Raw genomic sequence first — 13,964 nt, forward strand, 5'->3', positions numbered from 1 at the left:
TTAAAGGAACTAAATTTGAGTATCTTTCGCTCCTTGCCATAAACTTTACAGCAATGACCTGATGGCTCCTTGACAAAATGTTAAGATGAAAGGTTAGGAAATCATCTGGTGCTCTTACTAGTTTTCCCAACAGCACTTCCTTATGGAAAGCTTGAGAATGCTTTCCATCCCTAATTACTAGAAAGGTTGTTAGTGAACAACTTGAGCAGAAAGTATGAAAAAGATTGCCTATCCACTGTAATTAGGGGTTGACATGATTGGGATTGCTAAAAGCAACGTTAAAACAATGTGGTGATCTGCTCATAATAATATGAAATGTTTTGAAACCATACAAGAAAAGCTGTCATGGAACATTGGTGTACTGGAAAAGACAACACCAAATCACATCATGATGATATAATCAACTTGTGCTTGTGGTATTTGCAATTTATTTTTTTAAAACAGCATTTTTCCCACACATACATCTGTTAGGAATCCATTCCCCTACAAGATAGTTTATAGAAAAATTAAGTTATAGTTGAATAAAAAGCTTGTGTTTTTATAGTACTTTTCATGGCTTCTGGATGGCTTTAAACTTTTCACAGCCACTGAGGTACTTTCAGAGGTGGTCACTATTGTCATACCAGCAAAAGCAGCAGCCAAGTTGCACAAGCATTTACAACCAGCAAATAAGATGCCTATGTATTTTGGTGGTGTTGGTTCAGGCACACATGGCTAAAAATTCTGGAAAAAATTCCCTGCTCTTCTTCAAATAATGTGCTGGTTCCTTTACATCCATCCAAACATGAAAATGAAGCTTTGGTTTAACATCTCTGAAAGATGGAGCCTCCAACAATGCAGCATTCTCTCCTTACTAGCCCCAAGTATCAAAATGGATTGTGCTCAAGTCCATTGTGGTTAGGTGGTTTCATGGCCACATTGGTCATTCAGACAGCTCGAGAGTAAGTGCAAAAGAATAAACCAAAGTATTGCTGAAAAAAGATACATGTTGAAGCTTTTCGCCTTGCACTCATCAGGGCACTTCACAAGAATACCAATGTAAACGGAAAGCAATAATTTATACTGTATGTGAAGAGAGTGCTGATTGGTTGGCAAGTGGAATGATTGGTAGAGGCATTGTCATGGAGAATGCACCAATGATTATGACTGACAGATAACTGCCAAGCATTGTTTGAAATTTAAACCAGGAGGCTTGAGCCTGATTGGTCAAGGCATTGCCCTGAGGATAAGCCAACGAGTGGCTGCCACTTATTCACTGACTCATTACTCAGGGTACAATGCACTAGCCAACCAATCAGCACTCTCTTCACATACAGTATAAAGTTGTTGCTTTCGCCTTCTACTGGTATTCTTGCAAAGTGTCCTGACGACTGCGAGATGTAAAGCTTTGACATGTCTCTTTTTTCAGCAAAACTCAAGTTCTGTATTACCAAACAAATTTTAAAAAGCTTGAATCAAAACCCTAACCAATTCAACGCAGGAATGAACAAAAAGTTTGAATACTGAACGATGAAAAAGCAAGGTGGTTTGAAAAGACTTTAACTTTGTGTTCTCTCTCAGAATTTTGTATGCTTTCTTGGAAGTAAAATAAAATGTTACTTTAATTATAAAAATCAACATACATGCCACACACAAGAGTTACCGATTTTCTAAAAGATCTTGACTGAATTACAGAAAAGTACTTATGAAAATTATATATGCATTTATTTCTATTTCAGGCAACATCAGAACTGTGTAAATTGACCTATGCCAGCAGAAGTGAATCTTAAGATTTGCACACTAGTTTGTGCAAGATGCTGAAGTTTCTCTTCTGGTACAATTTTGAATTTTAGCATCAAATTTCTCCCAGACTCCACAAATAATTTTACCAATCATTATAAAAGTACACAATGTAAAAATGTTAATTAACCAACTGCCATAATTTTTTATTCTCTCTTTAATAAGCAGCAAATGTTGATGAGGTCAGGGAGGTCTGGTTGGCATTATGCATTTTTTATAGCTTAACTTTCAACTGTTCCTGTTTTCTTCTGATAAAATTATCAACAGGTCCTTCTTAAAAATATCATACATAGATTCGAGATCGAGTAAACATTGGAGATGATCCTTCACTCTAATTAAATGCCTGCCAAAGTTACAGCTAATTCCTGTATTTATACTACAGAAAGTGCATTTTGCAGAAACTGACATCTGAACCCCAGAACTGTAGGAATACTGTGCAAGAAATAATCTTATAAAAATCAAATAATGCCAGTTTAAGGACATCCTCAACAACAAAACACAAATTATTGAATCTGTATAATCATACATCACAGAAGCTCATTCAACCCCTCCTGGCTCTTTGAAAGAGCTATTCAATTAGTTCCACTCCCCTGCTTTCCCCATACCCTTACAATTTCCCCCCTTCAAGCATTTAAACTATTGAAACTGCTTCACCATCTTTCAGGTAGTGCACACCAGGTCATAATGGACAGCATTAAAAAAATCATCTCCCCTCTGTCAATCTCCTCTCATATCTGCAAGCTCTTCTTAAATTGAACTACTCTACTTACTCCATCAATACCCCTCAATTTTCAACACCTCTTTTAAATCTCCCCTTCACCTTATCTGTTTTAATGAGAATAATCCCCAATTACTTTATTATATAAATCACAATTGCAGATAAACGGCATAATGGCGATTATTCCAGTGCACACGTTTTAAACTGCTTTGGACAACAGATCTTGGCTACGAATTTGTCTTCCAACTCAAAAAAATGCAATATATCTCCTGGTTTGGAGGGGGGGGGTGCAAATTTGAGCACATAAACGCCATCACTGTATTTACTAAATGTGTGCAACTAACTGCCATCACCACATTTTCTATATGTAACATACATTACTCTTCCTTCAACAGATACACAATAACCAGCTTGGCTAATTTGACTTTTGGGACATATCGGGATTGGGGGAGGGGGGCGGTGGAGTTTGAAGAAGTGGATAAATGTGCAGCTCCCGCAGAACTGCAGTTCTGCCATAAGGTTACAGCTGAGCCAACCGCAGTACATTTCCACGCTGCAATACCACAGACTGACGAGCAAAAGGACACTGCAGGCAAACCCCACTTGAGTTACTACGCCATTTCTGGAACCTTCCACAGCAAATCAAACCGCCGCCATTTTATGTCCTTCTCGAGCAAGAACTACATTTTCTTTTTTTTTAAACAAACATTTCCAAATAAACTACTTTTTTTAAAAAAAAAGAGCGACAGTTCTTAAGTTCTTAATGTGTCCGGAAACGTAGACAAATTTATTTTTGAATACTTTTTAAAAATTAAAAGCCAAGGCACCTATGGATCGGAGTTGCAGTTAGGTATTCGAAAATTTGAAAAAGGCTCCTTGCAAACCGCAGCGGCGTATTTATTAATAAGGAGGCGATCAAATTTACGCCAACCGATTCACACATGAATACCCCCCGAATTTTGGCTAACGGGTCGTTTTTTTTTAAAAAAAAAATGGATTCATAGAGTTAAAACATTTTTGTTTGAACAAATCTGAAATTGGAGGGGGAAGAAAACAGGTTCCAACAGCCCGTCGAGGGCTCCACAAATCCAGCTGGTTTAAAAAAAAACCCCATCGCCATGTCAGCCGCTCACCCCCCTCCCTGAACTCAACAGACGTCGGAAACTTTTCAAAAGGCAAAATACGATTTCTGGCGTGATGTTGGCCGTTATATTCCAGGGGTTGTTTAAAAAAAAATAAAACCCGCACACATTCGGCGCAAAATTACAAACGTCGATTCGGCAAGCGCGATGTTTTATAATTGAAAAAAAAGGGGGGAGAAAAATCTCAAATAAACGAGCAATCTGCTGAAATAATCTGTATCCAGATGTCGAGTAATTTGTCCTGTTCTCCCTTTCTCCGACATGTTGGCTTCGCCACGATGTGATCAAACCCGCCCCGGGTCTCCTCGGTGCCAAAGCAGGACTGGCGGCGGCGATGAGGCTTTTCCCTCTCGCCTCTTAAGTAAATTTCCCCGTGTCTCTCTCTCTCTCTCTCCTCACTCACTCAACACACACACATCGACAGTCTCGGTCGTATTTTCTGTGACAAAGTCTAACCAAGGATAACGTCATGTTGTTACACTGTAGCAGATCGTGTTGTCGCAAGTGGACAAACGTCAGGAGCTTACATACAAAAAATGGGCGGCTAAAGTAACAGGAGACACGGTGAGCACCGCTCCTGTCAACTCAAGAGGAGGGGAGAGGGGAGCAATACAAACCCTCCTCCCCACACACACGCATATCTATACACATACAATGGAAATGGGGGGGGGGGGGGGGGGGGGAGAATTCAACCCCCTCCCCAGCTGGAAAGACCAATTCCATACTTTACATCGGCTTCAGATCTAACGAGGTGGGGGAAAAAAAAATGCCTCCAGCTGGGAAGCTGCTCTTACGGGGGGGACGGGGTGGTTGGTGGTCGTAAGGCTGAAACCTGAAAATGTGTAAACTTTCGTGTATTCCTCAAGCACAATGATCAGTGAGTTCGAACTTTAAAATATAAACACACACACACAATAAAAAAAAAACTGCAGGGCATTCCGTTTGCAAAAAAAAAATCTACATTGATCGGTGGCGCCTTTGCCCGATCCTGGTCGTTATCTGCTATTTGAGGAATTTAAAAAACGCCAGAGTGCAACTTGCAATGTTTCCCTTGCAAACTGCGGTTTAAACATCGGTCTGTAATAAAACATTGAACGGGGGGCACTCATTGGAAACCGCTGCCGTAAAATCAGTTTCACTAAAAAGCAATCTGCTCCCGCGACTGGAGTATTTTTTATTATTATTAGTCTTATAAAGAGTACACAAGTGGAGGAGGTGGAAACGATCACCTTAAAGGAAAAAAAAATACACTCGCACTCAAGGCTGTCGGACAAAATCGTGGAGGAGAAAAAAAATTGTATATTTTTGTAATTATTAAACGTTTCCTCTCTTCCTGTCAACTCTACCCAGCCCGGCCTCTCTCTCTCTCTCTCTCTCGATTTCAGAAACATTTCAGAGCCTGAAAAGATCAGGGGACGGGATAGAGAGTTTCGTCAAACACACAGAAACCCCCTCCCCCTTTCACCACCGCCTCCAGAAAGACCCTGGATCGAAGACACCGATCCCACTTGTGCTGAGCTGCAAGCTCTGATCTTGGTCGGCAGCATCTCTCTCCCCCCCCACCGACCCCAAAAGAGGAGAAAAAAAATTAAGAGGAAGAGGGGAGGAATCGGAGAGAGAGAGAGAAGAGAAAAGGGAAGGGGAGAGCCGAGCGGCTGCCACATTCTTCTTCTCTCTCTCTCAATGTCCCCAGCCCGAGGTTTCTTAATTTTTTTCCCCCCTTTGCATTAATGCTACGTGCATTCTGTGCGTCTAAGTGTTGGTGCCACCGTCTCTCAATTGACTTCTTTCCCTCCGTCTCTCTTACTTACCCCTTACGTAGTTTTACTCGTCACTGATTACGGTGCGCCAGGAGTGGATGGCTCTGCTGATACGTAGCCGCCACGTCAAAAAAATACACTGAGAGCGTCACCTCCAGTCCCCTCAAACCAGGCGAGGCCGCAGCACCCGCACCGCGCGCAACCCCCCGATCGCTGCGCCGCCGCCGCCGTAACTCGACGCCCGATTGGCCCGCGCTCCCAACGGACCGGCCTTCCAAACCTCGCGAGAGGCCCGAGCCCCGCCGCGATTGGTCCGGCCGGCCTTCTTCACGCGTTCGGCCGCCTTCTCCGCCTTCCTCTGCGCCGAGCCCGGATCTCATTTTCTTGCTGTTTGGCTTCTTTCTCTTATTGTTGTAGCCGGAGGAGGGGAAATGGGAGGGGGGTGGTTAATCCAGGAGGAGGAGGAGGTGGGGGAGGAAGCAAAGAAAGAGAGCGATAGCTAGGAAACCTGGTTTCTTTCCCCTTAAATGTTTGTTAGCTGGCTAGCCGGATTTATTAAATGCTCATGTCAGTCGGATGTGGGGATTTGCGACTGGAAATAGACGGTAAACGTTAGTACTCCCATAAAACGTCCATCTCGAGTCACTTTTTTTAATTTAAAAAAAAAGTTATCCAAAGCAGCGATGGCTTCTCTTTCCTTCTCCCGCCCCGAAGGGAAGCTGTAAGAACAACTATCCCCAGATTCACCGGTTTTCATGGTTCTTACTGGAACTCTTTGGGAGCGCGCGTACGATTAATCGGTTGGTTTCGAGCCCGGTCTGCCAGAATTCTGCTTCAACCGATTTCCAGGGGTTGTTTTGGAGTTTCCCCGTTACTGAGCCTATTTTGAAATATTTAAAAACCGGGAGCAGTTGACGCATTGCGGAGTGTGGTCGCCTCCATGCGGTGACCGGCTGTTATTGTGGATACTGCAATTCCAGAACCTGTACTTGCTTCAAAAGATAACACTCTTACCCTCCCTCTTGCCCCAATTTTCTCCTTAGCAGAATGAACTGAAGTTCCAGGCATTATAAACCCTTTTAAAAACGTAGATGGGCATTCAACAGTATTTGTTAAAGTCCGTTTGAAAGAACTCATTCCACATCATTTGGTTCTTAGATGATGATTTGATTTTTTTTTAAATGTAAATAAAAACAATGCTGGAAATACTCAGCAGGTCAGGCAGCACCTGTGGATAGAGAAACAGTTAACGTTCCAGATCGATGATGACCCTTCATCAGAGCTTGTGCAGTATGTTGCTTTTGTATTTGAATGTTTTTTTTTACCTCCATTCATCTCCTCAGCAATTTTCTGATTGTCCATTACTCCTTGTGTGAAGACACAAGTATACATAGATTATGGAATGACGAGCAGGCACCATAATTGGTAGAAAAGCAAAATGCTGTACTGTGGATACTGGAAACCTGAAGCAAAAACAGAAAATGCTCTTCTTTGGAATGGGTCATATTGGATTAAAAACGTTAACACTGATTCTCTCTCCACCGATGCTGCCAGACCGTCTGAGTTTTTCGGGCACCTTGTTTTTATTTCAGATCTCTAGCAGTAGACAGACCACCTCAAATTACCCTGGAAAGGCAAAATATCTCAAATTTGAACAACAGGCTAAGGAAACGGTTTCATCGTGCTACTATGCCATGGCTATTTGAGTGGTATTTCGCACCAACTACAGTCATTCCAAAATGACGTTCTGCCTATCACACAATTGAACAACATCGTGTTTGACTTTCAGTGCCAGTGTGATGTCAGGAATGTGGGCCGTATGTTCCAGTGATTAGCTGATCGAATCAGACAGCATGTTCCTACGGTTGTTTGTTATAGGCAGAACAGACCGTACTCAACTGGCCTGCACGTGCAAAATCGAAAACAAAACATCTACCATTAGATGTGATTCTGTGATTGGGCAGCACTTGCTGAACAATACTGAATGTGCTAATAGCTACACTATGCATCAATTTAAGATTAACAGTCGAGCTCTTGAGGTAGCTCATTTATACTTGCTAAAAGCAACTTACATTCACACGCAGGGACACATTCTCTGCAAATGAAAGGAATATTTCAAGCCTTGCACCTTTCATGAATTACCGGGAGCTTGGGGAGCCTATAGTTCCCTGTTGCTTTCTCCATGGCGATGCCTCAGCCAATCAGAGTCAACATGCCAACTAATTAGGGCCCTGTTCTTCTGTCGTATAAATTGTTGTGATTGTTTGAAATATGCCATTCCTGCATTTGCCCTGATGAAAGCAAGACAAAAAGCTTTAGCAACATATGCCCCTTTTCAGAAATGTTGAAGTTCTGTATTTATATAAAATACTTCTAGTTCAGGCATAGCATCATCAGTTGCTCAGTAACCCTCTCTCCAAAGAGAAAACTTGCTCAATGAGTTTTCTTCTTCTTCAAAAGAAGCTTGATTCTCTTAATGTTTCTTGGGCTCATCACTTAAGAAAAAAACTTGTTTTTATTTAGGCCTTTCATAACCCCAGGATATCCCAAAGTGCTTTATAGCTAATAAACTACTTTTTGAAGTGTAATCATTGTAGGAAATGAAGAAGCCAGTTTCTGCACAGCAAACTTCCACAAATAATGTGGCAACGATCAGATAATCTTTTTTTTGTGATGTTGATTGAGGGTTAAATATTGGCCAGGACACAACTAATAACTCCCCTGTTCTTCAAAATAGTGCTGTGGCATCTTTTACATGCAGCCGATGAGACAGAGGGTCCTCTGTTTAATGTCTCATCCCAAAAACAGCACCTCTAACAGTGCAGCACTCCCTTAGTACTGCATTGGTGTTTCAGCCTTGATTTTTGTTCTCAAGTCCTGGAACGGGACTGTGAACTCATAACCATCTGAGAAGTGAGAATGCTATCAAATGAGCCACAGCTGACACTGACCTGGATACATATTGTTCTCCTCAAAGTATCTATTTGTGCAAGTGGTTTCATACTATAAATCATAGACCAATTGGGATTATTTGCTTCCATCAGGTTCACTATGGTGCTTGGAACCTTTTGAAATATGTTCAACATATGCCAGTTAACTAAATTCCCTGTGTTCAAAAGAGAGAGAAAAATTAAAGTTAGTGTTTGTCCCATGCAGAATAATATGCAAGTTTTGCTAAGGGCTTTTAGTAAGGGCTTATTCTGAAATGAGTTCAGCTTGTTAAGAAAATAACTTGCTACATAGCGCCTTTATGTTCTCAGCATGTACCGAGATGCTTTGCAGCCAATGAGCCACCCATACTAAAGTACAGTTGTTGTTGTAATGTTGACAACAATGAGACTATTCATTTCCCCTGGTGACAAAATTGCCTTCCCTGCTGCTGTGAAAGAATTGAAATATTGTATACAATGCAAAGTTCCACCCTTTTATATGTTGTCATGAAAAGGCAGAGCTAATTGCATCTTGCATAGGAATCAGGACAAGATGAACAATTGCAAAAAGAAAGCACTCCAAAGACTGAAAGTAGAAATTTATATAAATCAATCCGGTGCCTCGTCTTTTCCCAGAATGCCTATTTACCAGCACACAATCCGAATGAGAATCAGAGTACTTAGACATTTAGTTATTTTGTTTAAGGGATGTAACCAGATCTAAAATGTGTTACAAAAACAGAATTACCTGGAAAAACTCAGCAGGTCTGGCAGCATCGGCGGAGAAGAAAAGAGTTGACGTTTCGAGTTGCCTGGCCCACTGAACAGAGTTTGTACAGCAGTATTAAATCAAAATATTGTCTCCTTTGCAAGTAATAACTACCCATTGCGAAAGGTGAGTTATACTGTAGTGCTGCAACAATAGGTAACATTTCTGCATACATCCAGAGTCCTGGATTTCAGCATATGTGGATTAGTTTGTTATACAGTACTTGAAATTCTCAGGAGCAGTGTGACCGGGACAAGTAAGGGTCGATAGCAATGAACATTGAATGACCATTCCATTCAGCAGAACCTTTTGCGTTATCTAAAGCTCGGGTTTCAGGCATTCCTTCACTGTCGCTAGGTCAAAATCCTGGAACTCCCCAGTAGTTGCCCTTCCCACCAAAGCAATATTTGATCGAATATGGATCACTGACCCCTAGCAAAACTGCCCAACAGCAATCAAAAGGTAAAATAGAGGCTAAAGCATGGAGGCATACTTAGCACAAAATAATTTTGAAGCCTTTAAAAAGGGGCCACTTTTGTTAATTTTTTGGGTTGATAGCACTAAGGCAATCCTTAAGGGTTTGAATTAAAATAGACCGAACGAACGCAAATTAAGACAGACGTGGTTATTAGATGTTGGTCACCATAGCCCTAGGACATCACTGCTGGAGTTTCCCAGGATAACGTCTTCAGCCTGGCCATTATCTGAATAATCAACGACCTTCCTTAAGCATAACGCCAGACAGGGCCAGCGCAAGGATATTTGCTGTCCTAGGCGAACCTTCAGCCTGCTGTCCAGCACTCCCAAACCACCACCAAAAAGTGTTTGTACTGATGGGTAATTGTGAGTGGTTGTTATCCATGGCCTACCCTCGCTCTGGTCTCAGCCTCCCACTGTTCTGCAGCACCATGTTCCCTCGGTGCTACATTCCCACGCTCCGCTCCTACATCACCGTGAGATCAACCAGGAGCTTTCCGACTGGTTGAAAACGCGGAACCGGCACTTTTGATTAACCGGCATCGCCCATTCTGCACACGTGCTGAATAGATAAACAACTTTTAAAAGATAATAAAAAAAACTTTTAAATTAACTTTTTTGAATTCATATTACATGATGGCTTAAATCCTGGAAATCTGGACTTTGGGCGAGACACTGATGTACTAAGCAATGGTGAGATTTGCAATCTTTATGATTCATGTGACGCATTCAAATACACAATTGACAAACGCCTGTATTATCACCAAGCAGGAAAAATTAGAGCTGATGTCATAAAAAACAGTCTGGTCGTTTTGAAGCGGTGTTTTGAGACCATTCGATTGCTCCTGCGACGATTTCTCACGCATCATCTTCTTTTCCTTTACAATGCTAGTATGATCGTGCTGCTAAACGCATTCATCCCCTAAGGTTTCCTAATCATTGCTGTTAAACATGCAAATAGCTATTACATCTATAATATCTGAAACTAATAGTTCACTTGTGATTATTTTCCTTTCATCATATGGAGCCTCATCATATGGAACATTACTTGGCCGCGTACTGCTGTTCAAAAATATTTACAACCCTAAAAATTGATTTCCTTGACTGTGATGAATTCTGAATTGTAATTCGATTCGAATAGCTTCTATTCATCTTGTGGTTTCAAACGCAAACAATTGTCTCCCTTGCTCCTAGTAAAAAAAACCCTGACTGTTTCTCCTTTTCATATTTATATCTTAATCGCACTAATATGACATTGTGCAGGGATTCCCAACCCTTTGTGATCATATGGAACAAAAGATCTAAATTGGAAATCAACAATTACTCTGGTACAAGTAATAAGTTAAAAAAACACCCTGAAATTGCAAATAAATTCCAAAGTACATCTGCCTGATTAGATTGTTGGTGCAGAAATTATGATAACAAAGAATCTCGACGCTTGAATATCCATAAAGAAAAATGCTACACAGCATCATCGTCCAACAAATGAACATATGCTGTCAGCTATGCATACCACAAATTTTAATATAGTGGTTAAACTAGATTATGGCACAGAGGGTTTATTGCCATTTAATAAGATATCTCAAAATGCTGTATCAGACTTGCCAAGTTCCATCAACGCTGCATTAATAGCCATTCGAAATTGAAAAGTTACCTTTAGTGTTATAATTTTAAAAATATTGCCGTTCAGTTGCTAGGCTTTGATTTCTTATCAAAAACTTAATTTAAATATTTGCATTTGATTTCTGCATGTGTTACTAGATGCAATAGCATTTGCATCAATTGTACTAATTTGTCCCAACTCTCCCCCATAATACATCTTGGAAAATAAATAAAACACAAACGTTCGATTGAGTTTAACAGAGACACTTAAAAAGCCAATTCAGGGTAGTTTTAATCTTTATTTATCAGAATATTGTATGCAATCTGCATTACATTAACTGCTTTTCAATAGCACATTGACTGTAACTAAAAGATGCCGCGATTCACATCTCATTAAAGGATGGTGGGTACGCTAATATATTATCACAATGGCTACGCTAGGTGGCCTGGCCGGAACCGCAATTCATTTTAAACAGCTATTGAAACAGTGATGAAGATAACATTTTACCATTATTTCTGAAAGGAAAACACCGCTCGCGTAATGGACACATCCCTTCATTTCAGTATGAACAACCTAATCTGTTGGATAGTGGGGGGTGGGGGAAATGATGTTTCCTCATCAATACAAATCCGGCTGGCTTTCAGTTCCCTTTTAGGCGCACAATTCCAAAGTCACAACAATGTAAAATGTTTCCTTCCCTCTTCTAAATCTATGACCCATGCAGTACTGGAAGGAAGCTTCTTCTATCTGCATCATCCTTTAATAATTTTAGATGCTTCTACTATACTTTAACATTGAACGGCAGGCTGCATGCATTTATGATAAAAAAAACAGTTTTATGGTAAATTTAGTGTTTTTAAAGAATTTAGTAATTTTCATTATGTTTGAGTTCTAAATTTCTGCTGTAAGTGCATGTGTTGAATAACGAAGGCCTTATGAAGAAATTGGGCAAATGGCCAGTCTGCTTTGTGGTACTGGCTGATTTGTAAATGGCAACTTGAAAAAGATGGAAAGTATCTTTTCTCAGTTTTCTGCTAGTAACAGGTCCCTCATACTGGTCAATGATGTATTCAATTTGAGTCTATCACAATTCTTTTTTAGCCCTGTGCACTTATTGCACTTTGGAAGTATGACACATCTAAAACCACACTTTCAGGTTTGAAAGGTGAAACACAATATGCAATCTGTATACAAGAGCTAGCCTGTTATATATACGAAGAGACTGTATGATAGGAAATGATAGAATCGGTAAAATGTGGAATAGGGATACTCTTGCTTAATTTCCTGTTGTTTGCTATGCAGTCAAGAATTCCAGTGATGTGGTGCTATTGTGATCAGTGTGGAGCCATATGTGCTGCAGAATCGCAACCCAGGCTGAGGCATGATAAATTTCTACAGACTCATTTTGCATTCTTGAATAGCCTTCCTCATCAGATACTCACCACTGAATCTTCTCAGCACTATTGGTTGAGCAGGGGTGACGAGAACCAGGATATGAGTGACTTCCTTCCTAGGGTTGCCAGCCCTTCGGGATTGGCCTGGAGTGTCCAGGAATAGACGATCAACCTCCAGGACACTGCTGTATACAACCATGGAGAAAAATTGTGGGGAAATTAATTTTTTTTTGTCATTTTCTTTGAACATTTCTCTTTAACAGGTATAAAAATATTGAAAATGGGAAAAAAGACTGTTTGGCTGACAGTCAAGCATCATCCAATTGGGTAATCAGTCTTTTTGCTTTCCAATTGGGGTAGGAAGGTAGTTCATCACAAGGATGGATGTGTTGGCCGACAAATGGCCGGAGCCTGGGGGCAAGTCATGTGATTAAACCTCTAGGGATACATTTAATCACAGTTGGCAACCCTATTCCTATCCCAATGAACTGGTAATTCTTGAAACTGCCTCACCAATGGCTTAACAATCCTTTCCCTTTTGTTATTTTCCTTCTCCCCAGAATTCTTCAATATCTCTCTTAACGGGATCACCAAACATTAGCCTCATACAGGCAACTCTGAATTTATAGTAAAAGCAAAATACTGTCGATGCTGGCAATCTGAAGTAAAAAGAGAAAGTTTTTTTTGAAAAACTGTTTCATTAGCTGTGAATTTATCCTGTACATGAGTGTGAATGTTTCATGTTGTCATCTTCCATCCAGTTCATCCTGCAGATTTTATAAATGAGGTGTAAGTTGGGTGTAAGTCTTTTACTAAATACTTACACGTTAGCTTGTTTTTATTGATTTTTGCATAATAACATTTAAAACATATATTTAATAAATGGTTATGCGTTATCTTGTTTTGTTTGTTGTTTTGCATAATAACATTTAAATTCTGTAATTGGAAGAAAAAGATCTGTGGCCCGTACGGGGATCGAACCCGCGACCTTGGCGTTATTAGCACCACGCTCTAACCAACTGAGCTAACCGGCCAGTATGCGTAACTGGGTTCATCTGATTCTAGTTATAGCTGTATTATAGTTATATTTCTCATACAAGAGTAATTTTTAAGTGTAAAAAGGATAATTAGGATGTTAAAAAAATTTGAATTCGGTTTTTTTCTGAAAGTTTCCAGACTTACTCCATCTGGTTGCAATCGTGTCCATTCTGCATTTGACAGATATTTTAAATTTAAATGCGGGTTCCGCACACTTCATTTATCTCCAGTGTAAATGTATTTGTCGCAGATTTTCTGTAAGTTGCTGATTCTATTGATTTTATTAATTATTACTCCGCATGGGTTAATAAGATTCCTTTTTTCCCCCTTTTCGCTCTTAGCGATTTCAACACA

At 40.4% G+C, this 13,964-nt stretch overlaps 1 protein-coding gene and 1 non-coding gene across 5 annotated transcripts in view; both read right to left on the bottom strand.

Moving 5' to 3' along the window:
* The window catches only part of LOC144677377 (cAMP-responsive element modulator-like), a 146,332-nt gene extending 140,743 nt beyond the window's left edge, over positions 1–5,589 (bottom strand). For 2 of the 4 annotated variants that reach the window (XM_078537513.1, XM_078537518.1), the window contains exon 1: positions 5,451–5,589. The gene's annotated coding sequence lies outside the window, so the exon portion shown is untranslated. Of the gene's footprint in view, positions 1–3,681; positions 4,053–5,450 lie in introns of those variants that run through there. The other 2 variants (XM_078537520.1, XM_078537517.1) reach the window with 2 other exon arrangements.
* A 7,943-nt stretch (positions 5,590–13,532) lies between these two features.
* trnai-aau (transfer RNA isoleucine (anticodon AAU)) lies at positions 13,533–13,606 on the bottom strand. The gene has a single exon. It is a non-coding gene; the product is annotated as a tRNA-Ile (tRNA).
* Positions 13,607–13,964: the final 358 nt, after the last annotated feature.

Source organism: Cetorhinus maximus, chromosome 3, assembly GCF_964194155.1.
Source record: "Cetorhinus maximus chromosome 3, sCetMax3.hap1.1, whole genome shotgun sequence".
In the NCBI taxonomy this organism is placed as follows: Eukaryota; Metazoa; Chordata; class Chondrichthyes; order Lamniformes; family Cetorhinidae; genus Cetorhinus; species Cetorhinus maximus.